The sequence below is a fragment of the Oreochromis niloticus genome, linkage group LG7 (genome assembly GCF_001858045.2).
Source record: "Oreochromis niloticus isolate F11D_XX linkage group LG7, O_niloticus_UMD_NMBU, whole genome shotgun sequence".
NCBI classification, from domain to species: domain Eukaryota; kingdom Metazoa; phylum Chordata; class Actinopteri; order Cichliformes; family Cichlidae; genus Oreochromis; species Oreochromis niloticus.
Window position 1 is genome coordinate 18303855 of NC_031972.2, and position 17584 is coordinate 18321438.

Below are 17584 nucleotides of genomic sequence, written 5' to 3' on the forward strand. Positions count from 1 at the left end.
GAGGAAGAGGAAGTTGAGCTGCACCAGAAGCACCTCCAGTTTCTTTGCCTCTTTTTCTTTTTTCAGGTGTTTCTTTGCTTCTTTTATTCTCAGCACTTTCATCTCTATTTCTTCTTTCTTTTTCAGTAGTATCGTTACTTTTTTTTTTTTTACCAATATTTTTTCCAGTTCTGACTGTTTAATCCTAATTTTGTCTCTTTCAGTTTCTTTTTTGTTTTACCTATTTCTGTTTTCGTCTGTTCTCATGCTTTTTTCTCACTTCTGTGTCTTTCCGTGCAGCTTCAGCTGCTTTATTTGCCTCTTCTATCCACTTTTTCTCTTCTTCCAGTGCTTTTTGCACTTCTCTTTGCCCGACTTTCTTTATCTTTGCATTTATCCTTGACTCCTTATGCTCTCCATACAGATCTTTCTTTCCTACTTTCAGCAGTTTTTTCTTTTCTTCCCTCGGCTACTTCGGTGTCTTCCTTGACTTCCAGGAGCTGTTGAGTTGTTTTCTTCCTCCAAAACTCTCTTGTCTTGCTCCACCTTCTCTCTCCTAGTTCCTCAAGGTGTCCTCCAGAGAGCTGCATGTGTTTGTGAAGGCCTCGTCTTTCTGACCGTTTTCAGTGAGCTTGACAGAGAGACTCTCCTTCTCCTGTTTCATGTTCAGGTTTTTTTTTGTCCCTCTGTGGGAGCTGTTCTTTAGGCTGCTTATTTCCTTTGTAATTTTGAATCTATGCCACAAAGAATTAAGGCAGTTCTGAAGGCAAAAGCAGGTCCAACCGAGTACTAGCAAAGTGTACCTAACAAAGTGGCCAGCGAGTTTATAATTGTACACAAACATTTTCATTGTTACCTGTGGGGACCAGAAAGAAAAAAGAAAAAGGGAGAAGGAGAAGATGCTCTCTGCTTGGGGTCTCGCTGACAGAGAGCACAAAGCGAGCAAGAGCCCAAACAGATGAAATCTGTTTGCAAAGGAGATGAAAACACTGAGATAGTGGGAGCAGAGTGTGCAGAGCGCAGCTGGCTGCAAACAACCATCTGAAACCACTGATGTCTCAAACACAGCGCATGAAAACTTAAATAGCAAAGGCAGACATGGTGAGATTAGCAAAGCAGCACTGATGAGAAGGCACTGTATTTCCTCGGCTTGGTGCAGTCTCTCCCTCAAAGCAGAACGAACACGCACAAACACACAGCAAATCCTGTTCATGTAATGAAATCTCCTCTGTTGGCCGAGGAATTTCTCCAAGGGTCTAAGGTCTACCTGTGTGTGTGAGGCTTTATCAAATATTTGGAAAGACAATAGACAGACATTCTTTGATTCTTTTTGAAGTGGACGGAGACCTAAAAGGAAGAAAAAAAAAAACCTTGCCCAGTCGTGATCACTAATGCACCGTAGAACCTTCAGCACTTGTTGTGATAAGCGTTTGTATATATTTGAGCCTGTGTGTGTATTTTTAATCCTGTGTGGATTAGAGAAAAACTTAAATGTCATTAAAGAGTCCAACCTGGAAGAAGATCAGTACTTCTACATTCCTGGATAAGTCGGATTACTGAAGACATAACTAATAAAGAGCCTGCTAATCAAAACAAGTTGGCTAGGTCCCACCAAGCATTTGTGCCCAAGGTCTGTAGGTCTGTAGCTGCGTGTAGTAGAGGTGAGCAGATTGATCCAAATATCGATAGCATCGATACCAATGTTGGTATTGGTATCGGATCGATAGTAGTGTGATAGGATCGATACTTTGTTTCGATCGTCCAAGTCAATATCAGTATCAGCAATACTGGCCCCATATTTACTTTGTATCAGATACCATATTTTGCAGTATCGCACGGCACCAATGTATAGACAGATGGACCTTTGGGTTAAAAAATGCACACAACAAAGAAAAACAGACACACACAGTCATTTCGATTTCAATTTCCACCTCTACTAGCCTCTCATGCACAAACATAACACCCCAGGGACGGGGATGTTCAGTAGAGGGTTTTATAGCAGCAGACACAAAAGCCACACAAACACACGCAGTTTTTCTTTAGCTTCACAGTCACAAAAACACAAAGACGTGCACTGATTTTTTCATCGGAACTGAAACACGCTTTCTGTGATGTGTGTCTGTTACAAGCAAAGGTACGCTCAGTAAAGATAAGGACAAGCCACACAACAAAATATTGATTGTTTTGACGTGTCTATGTACTAGTTTAAAGAGATGCCAAAATATGCTGTTTCTTTTTCTGAAGCTAAATATTTCTCTCTGTTCCAGATGCTGTGACACAGTGAAACTTTGTTTACTCTTCGCATGTTAGCATACCAAGAAGCTGAGTGTGTGTGTTGAGTATATTTGAATAACTCAGTATTCTGAGTCAGAACTCATTAAAACTCATTTTTTCAGCCACAACTCAAACACTTTAGTGTAAGCGCTCTCCCTTTGTACAATAAATAAAAACATGGAAAATCAAAACTACACACAGTTTCATTTGAAGCTGTTTGTTTGCTAAATCTCGCCTAATGCTTTGGGAGTGTATTTTTATAAATGACAATTATCTCCTTAACTTAGATCTGAGTCAAAGCTGGCATATGCAGAAATGAAACCAACATGGATATCAGAGAAGGGCACACATTTCTACTGTTGCCTAGCAACTGCATGCCTCAAAGTCTGTGGAATTAAACAGTGGAAGAGATCCAGTTTTTCCTGGGGACTGATTTAAACGTTGCGCCTGTCTTAGAGGTACCCTGGGCGCAAGAGTGGAAGCCTGCCCGCTCGGTGATAGTTGCAGATGATGAGTGAGCACATGTGACGGAGAGGAAAGAAAGGCCCTGACATGTGAAGAGGAGGCCAAGTGCAGGGAGAACATTGCAGTGCTCAACACGGTCATATTTTATACATGACTGAGCCGGTGTTCCTACTCAGTACCCAGACATGCAACTGTTTGGATCCTTATTTGTTGGGTAGGAATTTTTGGACATAGAGGCAAAAATATATTCAAGTCAGTTCAGTTTTATTCATACAGCATCAATTCACAACAATAGTCGCCTCAAGGAGTTTTATATTGTAAGCTGAAAACTCTACAATATTAGAAAGAAACCCCAATAATCAAACAGCACCCTATGAGGAAGCACTTGGTAATGGTGGGAAGGAAAAACTCCCTTTTAACAGGAAGAAACCTCCAGTAGAACCAGGCTCAGAGAAGGGTGGCCATCCGCGGTGACCAGGTGGAGGTGAGGGGAATGAGACAGAACAAAAGACACACTGTGGGAGAAAGTTCCAGAGTTTAATAATTACTAATGGTTAAATGCAGTAGTGGTGTATAAACACATAGAAAGTGAAAATGACTGATGCTCAGTGCATCATGGGAAGCTCTCCAGCAACCTAAGGCTATTTAAGCACAACTAAGAGAGGGCTCAGGGTCACCTGTTCTCACACTAACTATAAGCTTCATCAACAAGGAAAGATCATATATACATAAATGTGGAAATGCATGTCAACACAGGTTGAGTGCTTCACATCCGACTCACCCACAGCAGTGATCATCACCTCATTATCGCTATATTTAGCGTGACTTTTCCTATAACTGGTGGTCATCAGTGCTGCCTAAAAGCAAGTAGACGCTGGGTTCCAAGTGAAGGGATGGAAAATTAACCCAACTGCACCTCCCCTAGGTGCCGCTTCACGCTGGACCCAAAAGCGAGTCAGACCCCTTACACTATATTAAAATATTAGAATGGCCAACTTTACAGCATATTTACACCCTGGTTCAAAAACACTTTAAGCTTCTACAGATATTACCCCTTTGTCATTGCAGCTGTGAGTGTGGTGATTTCTTTTTTTCTTTAAAAAAAATTAAATAAAAATCATCCACTTGGGTAATTGAGTTAGGGGTGTGGCCACTTTCACTGACATGTTTTCCAATCAGAGTCTGTTTCTAGCCGTTATCTGGATTATATGGCTAATATCATGGCTTGCTTCGTGGTACAGACTATTCAAGAAGTCTGTGCTTCAGCTTTGGTGAGTGAAGTTCTAGTAATTTATTAGCTTGCTAATTAGCCAATATGTGCCTGTGAGTTTTGCAAACCAAGCTAGCTAGTTCTAGCTCATAAGGTTACTTCCGGTGCCAAAAAAACAATATGGCATCGACCAAAACACTATTTTTGAAGCTTACCTCCATCTTTTAAACTGTCTGTTACTTGGATATTTTATATTATTTATTATTTTAGATTTGTTTGAATGCTTTAAAAAAAAACAAAAAAACCCTCAAGTGCTGCTAAGAGCAAGCCAAGCAACAGATGGTGATATCTTCCTATATGTGTATATATACCTGCATGTACTTTCATTCCTCCTTAATATGTGGGCTAATCGCATTATCGCATATAGGCATATAGTTATTAATATCTCTATGTATTAAAAAATATTTATTATAAATCCCCCTTAATATATTAATTCATTTCATTATCTCATTGTGAATGCAAAATTTAATCAAAATGTTGTTCAACTCTGGAAAATCTAAATGAAGACTGTGCCATGTATTTTTTTTTAGCTGTGCATGTTTTTTCTTTTCCAACTATAGCTTCGTTGTATGCCATTGGCATGCAACAGTTTCCATCCACGTGAAAAGCTTTTCAAGCAAAGAAATCCCTCTAGAAAAAAAATCATACTAAGATACCTCTCTCAGATCGTGTGCTTTTCAGCTTTTAATCTTCAGTTAAATAAAACAGTTAATGAGAAGTAAATGTATTTATTTACAAGGATGCGTTTGACATTATCAGATATCCCTATTTAATGTCTTGCATCGAGCTAAGAGAGGAGATTTTCTGTATATATATTCTGAAGATACAACAAGCAGGCGTCCAAGGGTGTGTGTGTGTATGTGTGTGCAATGCTTAGGTTTGGTTTCCTTCTTAACATAAAGCCAAAAACACTGCATTGTGGAATCTGCGGGCCACAGAAAGGTGCAGCTTTGCATTGTGCAGAGTGGAGCGTGCTGTGCAGAGTGTGCTGTGGGATTTCCTTCCACTGTAGCGAGTGCTAGCAGGATCAGGAAATCCCATGTTCATAGAGCACTGCTGACTTCTGATCACTTCCCTGGGAGAAATGTTTCCTGATTTTGAAACTCTGAGTGAGGGTTCAGTCTGCAGAATAAAAAAACAACCCCCCCCAAAAAACAACCAAGAGAAGTCATCAAAACTCTCACGACAATCTTCTTCAGCACTTTAGTCGAGGCTTCGTTGCAGTTCTTCCTCTGTCAGGATTTTGGAGTCTTTTGGAGTTGCGGAAGATCAGATCTGGATCCAGGAATATACAAAAGGATTGTTTACAGTTGTGAAATTGAGCAAAATTGAATATTTTGCATTATAATTAATCAAATCCATATTAAATTCAGTAACTGGTGGAAAAATCAGTTGTTGTTTCCAGTTTTATGTCAGCACTGGATTGTGGGGATGTCATTTGCGTGCATTCTCACATTGCTTACATATCTGGATACTGTCTATCTTGACGAACTCACATTTACTACAAACCTTAAAGCTCTTACCCACCATTGTACATTGATTGCTTGGTTCAGATTGTCTGTTTTGTTTTTTGTTTTTTGTCATTCTGGAGTTTCAGTCACTGGTACAGTTATATTTGTAAGGGTATTTTTGCCTTGCAAAGTGTAGGAAATCATTTTCTCTGGTCCCACGACTTGTTCCTTCTGTCTGCCCCGAAGGTTTGCACTAAATTTGGCAAAAGAGCATTCAAATTTGCAGCTCCTGGCATCAGCTGCAAAATCAACTGAAAGTTAAGGAGCTGGTTTGGGTGAATAAATTTGAGGTGATTTTTAAATGACCTGCAGGCAGTTCCTTCAGGCTGCACATGTTTTGCCTATCACTGCCCCTATTTTTTTTAATATTTTGCCCAAACAAATTTTACTGATGTTTTAGTTTTTATTGGTGCTTAAATTCAGAGATTTGGGTTGGTTTTGTATTTTGCACTTTATTAATTGTGCATTTTTGCTGTGTGTGTGTCTCTGTCTGTGTTACTGGCTTATGCAGCTACAGTTTAATGCACTTCTACTCGCACTGTTATTGTTGAGGCAATTGCTTGTAAATGGTTTACTCATATTTTAATTGTACTGTCTTAATTAATTGTATAATTTCATTATATAAGTTTGCCTGTTCGGGCACAGTGACAGCTGTGTTTCAGTGGCTGCTGCTCCCAGCGAATGATAACAATGAAAAATAACCTTATGGTTAGTGATTATTCAAGTTTCATTTGAGTCAAAATGATGGACGGTGACAAAGTGTAACATGAACTCTGCCTCTTCGTCTCTAAAGTCCTTTTCGGTGACATGCGCCAGCAGAGCAGCCTTTGTAGCGGATTCATGTGAAGATTCAGTGTCCTCCCAGCTGAGCCACACACAAACCCCCCAGACCATTTACTGTGGCATGCTGAACTCTTACTGAACCAGCGTGCTGTTAGTGGAGCTGAAAAGCTCATCCAGTTCACAGCATTGATTTCACTCACCCAGTCAATTATCCGGCCATCCAGCCATCCAGGCGGCCGGTCAGCCTTTTTTTCTTTTTCTTTTTTTGGGAACATTTCAGATGGGTGTTTGGGTGTGAGTGAGCATTAGGCATGAGATTTGAAGAAGATTACCAAGGTCCAGAAAGCTGCCTGGAGGCTTCATGTGCTTTTCAACAGAACTGCCACTTTCCAGGCTGCATTAGGCTATGAAATATCTGGTGTGTCACTCTCTCTCTGTCCTTTCTCTCTCTGTGTCTCTCTCTCATTCGCTAAGTGGTTCAGACATTGAAAAACATGGCTGCAGGGCCTGGCGGCGATATCTAGGTCTTCTCTTACCTGCTCTTCACTCCCTTGCTCTTTAATGATACAAACTATTCCTGGTTTGTGTCGCCATGACGTAATCACCTCTCCAGTTCTGCAGACTGTCCTGTGCCTCTTTTACAATGACCTCCTATCTACGTGTGTTAAATTGTGAAAAGAGAGTAGCTGGGTGTTGCTGGCCTAATTATTCATGCTGCTGATACTTTCATCTTGCCAGGAGGAGCACTGCAGATTACAGTATGTTGTTTTCAGCAGTTCAAAGGCCTAGGTTTCCCTGATTAGCTATGTTGTGGTACAGGTTAATAAAGGTGTGGTATTACAAAGCATAAAGCTTGTCACTAGTAGTGCTTTTGCTGCGATTAAAGGTTTAACTTTAAGGGTGTGTCATCCTTTATCGAAAACAGAGCAGCTCTCTGGGCTTTTGTCTTCTTTTGGCCGTTGAGATTAATTTACTCCTTCGCTGTTTCTGTTTGTGGATGTTGTGAGTTCAACACACCTTAACAGATGAAAGTAACTGTTGATTTCATGCCTAACAAGGAGACGTGATTGGGAAATCACAGATGCATGTGTCAAGATTACAGAAAGCATTTAGACATACTTATTTGATAAAGAGCGTACCACTACACTGCCAAGTCGGGCTCAGATGGTTCCATGATTAAGTTAATTTAATAAAATCAGCATAATAAACAAATAAGTAAGCTCCACTTTACAACAGTGCAGTTGGTTCTTAAATGAGATCGCAGATTCTAACATGAACAAACTCATAGACAGCGTTTCTGTCAGTGAATAAACATTGAAGTAGTTCATATTTTAACTTATTACATTTGTTCTTGGAGATTTAAAAAAATAAAAATAAAAAGATGAGGTGAACTTTTTGACTAGCTAATGTGTTGTATTGCCTTAGAAAAACGAATTTAATGGAACAATTAGACTGAATTTTTTAACATTTAGCGACTGACCGGAAGTAATTTTAGCGATCAGTTTCAATCACAAGGCGATTGCACACCTCGCCAATTCTGGTACTTTCTGGTAAATGTCAGTGTGCTCCACAGTGCCGGGCAGTGAGCACAAGGCACAGTGAAGGATGTCAGGCCCTCAGGCCACCCTTATGAAGTCTGTGTCTCATCGTGTGGTCAGAGACATTCACACCAGTGGCTTGCTGGAGGTCATTTTGTAGCTCGGGCAGTGCTTATCCTGTTCCTTCTTGCACAAAAGAACAAATACCTGTCCTGCTGATGAGTTAAGGACCTTGCACCGCCCTATCGAGCTCTCCTACAGTAACAGCCTGTCTCCTGGAATCTGCTCCATGCTCTTTAGACTGCGCTGGGATGCACAGCAATACTTGCAATAGCACGTATTGGTGTGCCGTCTTGCAGGAGTTGGACTACCTGTGCAACCTCTGTTGGGTCCAGGTATCGCCTCACGCTACCAGTATTGATACTGACCCTAGCCAAATGCAAAGCTAGTGAAAAAACTGACAGAAAAGATGAGGATGGTGAAATTGTCAGTTTCCTCCACGTGTAATAACCATTCCTGTTTTGAGTTGCCCCTCTAGTGCACCGGTTAATTTCATGAACACTAAAGCAGCTGAAATTGATTAACAACCTCCTCTGCTGCTTAACCGAACTCATCAATGTCCTGGAAGTTTACCTGACTCGATGCTACACTCTGATTAAAGTGGTCCTTTAATGTTTTTTTGAGCAGTGTACATAAAAGACATTTTAAATAGTGTTTTCATTATTCCCCTAATTTAAACATTTTCTGTCATTTAGGTTTTATACATAACTCTCTAAGACTTTAGTGACTCTTACTATGAATAACTCATAAATGTGGCTCCACCATTTCCCAGTGGCATTTTTCCTCTCACAACATGTTTACTTGAGTCATACTAACAATCTCTGATAATTACGATGTTTAAGGAAGAAAACAGGCCACCTCATGATTAAATCATAGTACGACACATACGTAGCATGCATTACAAAAAACACTAAGTGTAATATTATAGGAAGATTGGAGTGGATCAAATAAGTTCACTGTTTAAAAAAAACAAAACATATTTAATATCAGTCCAAGTGTCATAAATTCAATGTCATTCTAATTGTGAAGGTTAAAATATTTCTGCTTCAGTGAAAACCTTCTGGATCTTGGAATAAACTGGTCTTTATCCTTCAAGCTTGGGTCCTTCACCAGAGGCCTGTGCAGTATCTTTGCTGTTCCTAGGATTGGGCTCTTCTGGACAGAGATCTTGGATGTTGTTCCCGGGATCTGCTGGAGCCACTCGCCTAGCTTGGCTGTCTTCCTCTACTTGGCTACCACTACTATATCTGGTTGGTTAGCTATCACCAGTTTGTCTGTCTGTATATGGAAGTCCCACAGGATTTTAGCTCGGTCATTCTCAACTAATGCACAGGAAGAAAAGTGAGTGAAATCAAGGGTTAGCGTAACGTGATTCCAGCTATCAGTCGTAGTCCTCATTGGCTGTCAGGGGCGAACATTTGTGGTTTTTCCAACACGCATGTATTCACACAAAGAACGCTTGGTGTGAATGCACCATAAGAAGCTTCAGTCTTCCATGTCCTCTAATTTTTGAGTCTGCTGATTGTTGTTTGTCCTGAAACCAGCAGGTGCACTACCCCCAGTGGCTGGACTAGTGTGCTGCCATAAACCATGGTAAATTGTAGGATACAGCTGTGAATATCTTATTAGGATGAGTGTTGGCTGAGTGCACTGCATGGGATGCGTTTTTTCTATCTGGCTATGCAACATTGTGCTCAAGTGCTGTAGATTGCAAGTGCACGTACTGGGACGAACCCAACCGTATCTGGCATCCACGTGAGCACTTTGTCCTCGTACTCCCTTTACAACTTATTAAACACGTTTTGCCTTGTGAAATCCACAGAGCCAGTTTAGTGTAGAGAGAAACAAAGTGAAGTGTGGTTCAGTCAACAAGGCACCCACACAGGAAGTGGTGTTTATAAACCGGGTTGCTCTTTGAGAATGCGCAGCACTTCCCTCAGATTAACAGTTGCCACTGCAGTGCACTTTACCTGCCCTGCTGCCTTCAGATAAGATGACTGCTGGGATTTAATCACTGGAAGTGATAGTTCTCACACAGCATCCAAGCGGCTGTGGATGCCAGATACCACTGTACCGGTCTGGCCTTGTTGCCATTAGGGACTTAATCACTTAAAGTATGTGGAAGCTTCTTTGCAAACTAAAGACTGTATGTCTGTGTGCTGATACTGGGTTGGCACAGTGAGAGGAGTAAAGGTGGTATTCATGCCAAAATGACTCTAATTGGTACCTTCAGTCCTCTCGAATGTTCTCTGTGCTCATATTTGCCAGTAGAGATGTCACGAAATTAACAAAAAGGCAGAAATTGGGTGTTATTACCACCTCACTGGCAGAAAATCTTCATCATTTTGTGTTTGGGAAGAGCTGGGAATTAATGCAGATTTATTTGCACATAATGTATGTTGATAATGTTGATAATGTTTTTTTACATGATGCAAAACCCTAAAGAAATGATGAAGACAAAAGTGGATGTAAGTTGGATATTCGCCATGAAATTTAATGAGCAGGGCCAGTGGCTGATAACCCACAACTGAACCTTGCGTGTAACAGAGAGTGCGAGAGACAGAAAGGAGCGAAGAAGAGGAGGTGGTCGTGTGGGATAACAGCAAAAGAATGGTGAGAAATGAATAGTGTGTGTGTGTGTGTGTGTGTGTGTGTGTGTGTTCGCTTGTCCATGTCACCTCCTCTCTCTGCACCAAAACTTGTGAGGGTGACAGCCTGTGAGAGGAACAGGAAGCAAAAGAGACTGTGGAGGTGTGAGTCTGTGTATGTGTTGGTGTGTGTGGGCATTGTAGCAGCTTGTTGAGCCGGCTAGCACTTGATCTATTATTAGGATCGATATTTTGTCACCTTTTTGAAACAATAAAAAAAAGGTGCCAAAAATGCATTTGAGGAACGACAACTATGTTGTCAAAGTATATAAAATTGTGATTTAAATTTTTTTTTTAAAAACCACAACGTTTTTAATCTCCCCCCTTTTCTGTGCGTGTTTCCTCCAAACTGCAGCTTGGCTGATGTGCACAGTCAGATCGTTGCTTTGACAGGTACATGCTGCACTTCAAAATCCAATATTAATTTTCTGAAGCACCTGGTTGCTCTTCCCTGTGGGATCAAAAAGTGTGTCTTTTGGAGGAAGAAAGCCACTGATCAATTATTGCATTTCACACTATTGTTTCTGCTAATTAAAAAAACGGTTCTTCTTCCAAGTCCTGGAGGTAATGATTAATTGAATTCTCCTCCTCAAAGGAGAACTAACAATACTTTTATGTTAAAGTGCTAAGACAATAACCATATAAAACTTGAATTCAAGAGGCATGCTTCATCAAAAAGAAATCTTCATCAAAAGGAACCTTAAATATTTCATTACTATTTTTTTTTTTTTTTTTAACCTATGGCTTCCACCTGCACAACATGTATAGACATGCATGAACCATCACAGGTTCAAGGAAATTACCTTTTGTGTTTATTTATTTATACATGCATAAATACTAAGGTGACAGGATGGCAGCATTTGATGCAGGCACATCATCTGAAGCTGCAGGTCATATACAGTGCTTAATAAATTTATTAGTCCACATTGGGCAAACGAGAACTTGAATTAATGTTTTTATAGCCAAATTTGAGCTGACACAACACCACAGAAATTAATCAAGCATAACATTTAACCAGTAAAATTATTTTTTCTGCTCAGCAATACAAATAAATAACTGTAATTTGGCATCTTAATCAAAAACAATAATAACACATTTTATTATTTTCTCCTTTTTTGTAAAACAGTTTGAAAATCAATGGAGCTTAAACCTTAAGCGTAAAGCTTACATTGGATGGTGGTATAAATACATTTTTTAAGCATTACAAGTGGAGTTAGCCTAAGCAGCCTGATTCTTGTCTAACAATGATGACCAGCACGTATCACAGCTGATCAAAGAGGACACGCAAGACATAGGTTTTTCTTCGTGATTTAAATGTATTCATATTCATTCGACATTTAGTGAACATTTTCAAGTCTTTTTTTTTTTAAGTTTAATGATTATTCAAGATTGGAAATACGGAAAAGTTTGTTCAACAAATGAACGAGGGAACTGAGGCTGGTGTCAGTGCACCAACCACGCTCAGACATGTTCAGGAAAGAAGCTACAACTGTAGCGTTACTATTATTGAGTCTGTCATAAGCCAGAGATCTTGCATGGGCTAAGAAGAAACAGAACCGGATTGTTGCTCTTTTCTGATGAAAGTCATTTTTTTGTGCATTTCATTTGGAAATCAAGGTCCCAGAGATTAGAGATTTATTTTTGCAGCGTAAGTGTTTCCACCTGCTCACAGCGAACTTGCTTAATCTGAACCCCACAAGCAATCTGTGATGTATTACCAATAGAATGATGAGAAAAACTCAACCCCAAAATACAGATGAGCTGAACCTCAGCGGAGGAACTCCGTTCCTTGTCACACTGATGTAGTAATTCATGCTAAAGTGAGTCCCAACCAAGTTCTGAATTCAGAAGTGGGATATTTCTGTATTGTTAGCCTTTCTGGACCTGGTGGCTGTAGCTCACAAGGTGGAGCAGGGCCTCTACTAACTACAAAGGTTGGTGGTTCGATCCCTGGCTGCATGCCAAATATCCCCAGGTTGCTCTCATAGATGCACCTACTAGAGTATGAATGCATGTCAGCATTGGACAGAAAGCACTTGAGCACAAAAAGAAAGTGCTCATATGAATGGGTGAATGAGGCATTTTGCATAAAGTGCTTTGGTAGTAGAAAAGCGCTTCATAAGAACCAGTCCATTTACAGATTTCCATGTAGACATCCATGTCCATTTACTAATAATTTGATATACCGTACTAGATGTCTGACCTTTCATGAGCTATAAGCCGACAAAAAAAAAAATTAAAAACGGCTTAAAATGTTTCACTTGCCATGTAATAAGTCTAGAAAATAATAAAGTTTATCTTTTTGAATTAAAATGCTAGATAATCGACATTTTTGAGATGCACTACTGTAACATAAACACACAATCTTAACATCAAGTTGTTTTTTTTATTCTTTTTTTTACAGTCTAATACCTGTGCCACAGTTACACTGTTCAAAGTGTCCAAACATGATGGAAAACCAGAACTATTATAAGGCATAAGATATTGTTTTGTCATGTCACATTCTTGTAAATGGCCCTCAGTAATTCATAGCGATGTCGTTAGATGTCACTAGAAAAGCAACGTATAAAGTACAGATGTAGATAAGTTGTTTGTATTTTAAAGGCTTTCTGAGCGTGGCAATTTATAATGGTGTGGTGTCAGTGGATGCTTCAGTTATCCCAATTGATAAGCAAATATCACCTCTGATCACCTAATGATCACCTCTTTTTAAATTAATTTAATTTAAAAATCAACAGCCGTCTACTTTAAAAAAAACTTTACTGCTTACTTCATTAGTGACAGTATAGACATATTTTTCTGACATTAAAAAAACAATACGAAATGTTGTGTGTCTCTAGTGTACTTCAATAGAGTTTTAGGTAGCAAGTGGAGACCTACAGGTAAAAAAACAAAACCCACCATAAAACAGAGTGTGGTGCATGCAGAGCTGTGATTGTGTATTCATGTCTTGTCCCCAACCAGCAGACAGGATAGTGAGCGCAGCTGGCAGCCAAGTGTTGATGTTGGAGTGTGTGTGTGTGTGTGTGTCTGTGTCTGTGTGTGTGGGTGCGCACATGGTGACTGCATCTAAAGTAGCCCCTGTTGTACACTCATGGCACCATGATTCAATTATATAGAGCCGCTGCTTTGCCTGAATATTAATCTGGAGGCCCAAACTTAATTTGTCTGGCGATGGGGGACACAAGCCCATCTGGCTGTATGGTAAGTGTGACTCAGTGTGTGCGTACGAGGGGGTTGTCTTTCTATTGTGAGACACAGAGGGACCTGTCACCCTGCTCTGAGGAAGACAGATCAGTTTGGAGGAGGCAATCACTGGACACCCATGCGCACACATGCGCACGACTGGTGAAAAGTGAGGCATATAGAAAGTAAGAAAAATGTTTTTTAATGCAAAATCCTAATGAGTTATGACCAGCTGCTCTATAATATGAAGATCTAGCGAGCACATTTATTCTATGTGGGCGAGAAACGTGTGCTAACGTTTTTACCAGTGAAAACTCTCCTAATGTGAATCTAAGCCTTTATTCAAACCAAAGCCCATTCATTTTTTGCTGGTTTTTATTCTTGGTATCTGAATGATCTTCTAGATGTTAGACCCGTATATTCAGCACAGTGGCTGCATACAGCTATATATGTGTGCAGATGAACATGCACAACACCCCCTAAGGTCAAGTGGGAGCCCCTCCCGCCTCATCCTTGTCACATTGCCCACAGTCCTCTGGGACATAGGCAGCGCCCCAGGGCTTGAATTCAACCTCACCGTGACCCTCCCCCTGTGTGCAAGTGACCTTTCTCTGACGTGTAAGGTTAGCTTTTATACTGGAGCGAGGTCAAAGGCAGTGACTGAGAGGAAAGAGGTTGAATAGAGAGAGGCAGCAAGGGAGGCGTAGGAGAGGGTTGGAAAAGAAAAAAGATAGGAGAGGGAGAGCTGGAACAAAGGGTGAGTGAATGTGTGTGTGTGTGTGTGTGTGTGTGTAAGGGAAAGATGAATGGGGGTGGGTTGAAGAAGTTAACAGTTCGTCTAGTGTGTCTCTCACTTTGTGCATCACATTTGGGGTTTTTTTGCTCTTCTTGCTTTGCTTGTCAACAGGAAACAGGAGAGGGGTGATAATGCAAGGAGACTTTAAAGTTGTTGACTGTAGACTGGTGTGGTCCATCGCCCATTATGTCTGTCTCTGCCATTAAAGGGACAAATGTTTTCTCATCCAAATATAATGATGTGCAAATTCAGTCAACCTGCGAAAACCCTAATTTTCTAGAAGCAGCATCTCTTGTTCCTGAAAGTGGAGAAGGGCTATACTGTTCTGCATTTCCAGGTCTCTTTTCTCATATTCCAAGGACACACATGGTAACCTTTCCAAATACTAAAGGGTGGATTTGTATTTCCAAGCAATGGAGCTTGATTAAAATATAAACCAGTGGGAGAGTGCAAATAAAATTTAAAGGAGATGCTTATGAAAATAGCTTCATAGTTAACATTTTGAATAAAAACACAAAAGTATGGCGCCCTTCACAGAAAAATAAAAAACGCCGCCACTTTATTTACATTTATTTTTCAGCGGTTTTCATTTGAAGTCAGAAATGTTGTTATATGTGTACTTTAAAAGGTTCGTGAATGCACACTCAAATAGACCTTGGCCTGTGCTGGTTAGTTTGCAGTGTGCGAGCCTGTGTGTTAACACGGGTGGGTCAGCCAAGGCTGTGGACCTAATAAAAAGGGCCAAACAGCTTTTTACACCTGTATGTTAATTTTGACACTCTAGTGTTTCCCTTGGCTTTGACGTGAGTGTTAAGACAAACTAGAGCTTAATTGCTCGCCAAGCAGTCACTCCCCACTTAAGTTACACTGCGCTGTAAAACACAAAGTAAGAGCACATTAAACCGCCACGAGGACGGCTTTTGACTCACTGAAGCTCATGAAGATCACGACTGAGGTTATTTATTAATCAGACCTGCCTGTGTCGTGTTTTCTGTGCTTTGTTTTCCATTTAACTCTTCATTCCCCGTGTTTCTGCCTACTTTTACTTGCCTCAGCCCACAATCTCACCTTTTGCTTAGACCTTTACTTTCACATGTACACATGCAAGAGGTACACTCAATGTATAATTTAGGGCCTTTGTAGGACTAGAAAACACATGCCAGAGGACATGCTAAACATAATGGTCATGTTTTGTAGTGAAGAGTCAGTCTTAATCTGTCTGTGGAGAAGCATGCTGATGTCACAATGATGTACAATAATTATGTCCTACAGTGTCTGACCATTACAAACTCATGATGACTAGAAGAAATGCACACACACAGTGTCGTATGGAGGTCATTGCCACGAAAATCAGTGCTTCCTGTCACCAGTTTTTGTAAGAGGAAGAAACTTGATAGCTGCGGCATTTTTCAGAATGTTTAAACTCGTCAATCTAACGGCTACTGCTCCTGAAAAACCAGCATCCCAAATCCCGACCTTACTTTGTTTCTGAGAGAATCGCACGCGCAACTGATTCACAAACATATCCCACATGCTTCGTTTACGTGTGTGTGTGTGTGTGTGTGTGTGTGTGTGTGTGTGTGTGTGTGTGTGTGTGTGTGTGTGTGTGTTTGTTTGGGATTCAGAGCTTGGAGCCTTGAATCATTCTTCCAAGAAGTGTGTGTAGCTGTTCTGACACCACATAATGTTGCTATTGTGTCGTTCAGTGGCACGAATCTCAGTGTCAGCCCCAGTGTCTCCAAGTAGGGCCCTCGCAATCGCCCAAATGGGACGATGAATGGTCCTTTGTTTGTGGGCCTCGTGTCTGAAGTGCAGACGCACACAAAGGCACACACAGTGTTGTTACATCCATCTACAGGGTTTAGCGTAGGGTAGAGGCTAGACACACACACACACACACACACACACACACACACACACAGGCATACATATAGCTGCTCAGAGTGATAATGAATGACTTTAAATAGGTAAGAGCTGCTGTAACCCACACATTGTAATTATCATATATATTGTATTGGCATATCGCTCGTGGCTCAGTGTCAAAAAATGTACACATTTAATGAAAGTGTGACTGCTGGATAAAGAGTACTGGGCCATATAGACTCGGCATCATATCTCATCTCATTAAGCGTGCCTGTTATTGTCATAAAGAAGCAATAATATACATTCTTACCTCTGGGAGTCATAAAGTCGCTGTAAAGGAAATTCATTTTCACGTCGCTACAAATTTCATTTTAACGCTGCTTTAGAGTAAAACCGTTTGCCAGGTTAACAATCCGAAAAGGTTATTTCGTTTGCTCTCAGTTCCTTTTCTTGGGCAATGAAAATGCAATTATGTTTGGGGTGGAAAAAAAAAGAAGTATTTCTTCACTGCCAAGTGACCCTGTGCTGAAAACAACATGAATAAAAATCAGGCTGAATTACACCAAACTGTCTGCTCTGCCTTAGTGCAGGAGGAAAGGGGAAAAGAGAAACCATTTTATTCATCTTTGTCAGACTGATCAGATCAGACTGAGATGGAAGATCAACATTCCTGCTGTGACCCTCCTGGACTGAAAGTGGTGTGGGAAACACATGACTAGGACCACTTTCTGGACCTGCGTCTACAGAGAATATGTGGCAGGTTCATCAGACAGTGTTTAGGTTGTGATATTGTTATTATTTTTAATGTTTTGTTTTGTCAGACAACTGGACGAGTGCAAAATAAATGAGGAAAAATCGCAATCACAAGCCTTTATGAGTTAAGCTACATGGAAATGCAACATAAGCTTTAAAACACAGGAGGGTGACAGATCAAAGATGTACTCAGTTTCCCAGACATGGATTAAGCCTTGTTCTAGACCATAACCTTTATTCAGTGGAGTTCTATATTGAATTTTTTCTTTTAGTCTGGGACTAGGCTTAGCCATGTCTGGAAAACTGTCCAAGTTTCTGAGAGCCCAGTCATCCCGCAGACCCTCTAATAGACTCAGAGGTCCTGTATAGCTGATTTTTACCTGTGTGGCATAAGCTCATAGTACCATATCGCCCCAATAGCACTTTGCCCTTGTACTGCAGGCTTAGTCGGGGTTCCC

General features: G+C 40.6%; 1 long non-coding RNA gene across 2 annotated transcripts in view; it reads left to right on the plus strand.

The window, feature by feature from the left end:
- The first annotated feature begins 3858 nt into the window (after positions 1-3858).
- The window catches only part of LOC102081771 (uncharacterized), a 68486-nt gene continuing 54760 nt past the window's right edge, over positions 3859-17584 (plus strand). The window contains exon 1 of one of the 2 annotated variants that reach the window (XR_003220867.1): positions 3859-3989. This is a non-coding gene — a long non-coding RNA (uncharacterized LOC102081771). The remainder of the gene's footprint in view (positions 3990-17584) is intronic. The other variant, XR_266714.4, reaches the window with a different exon arrangement.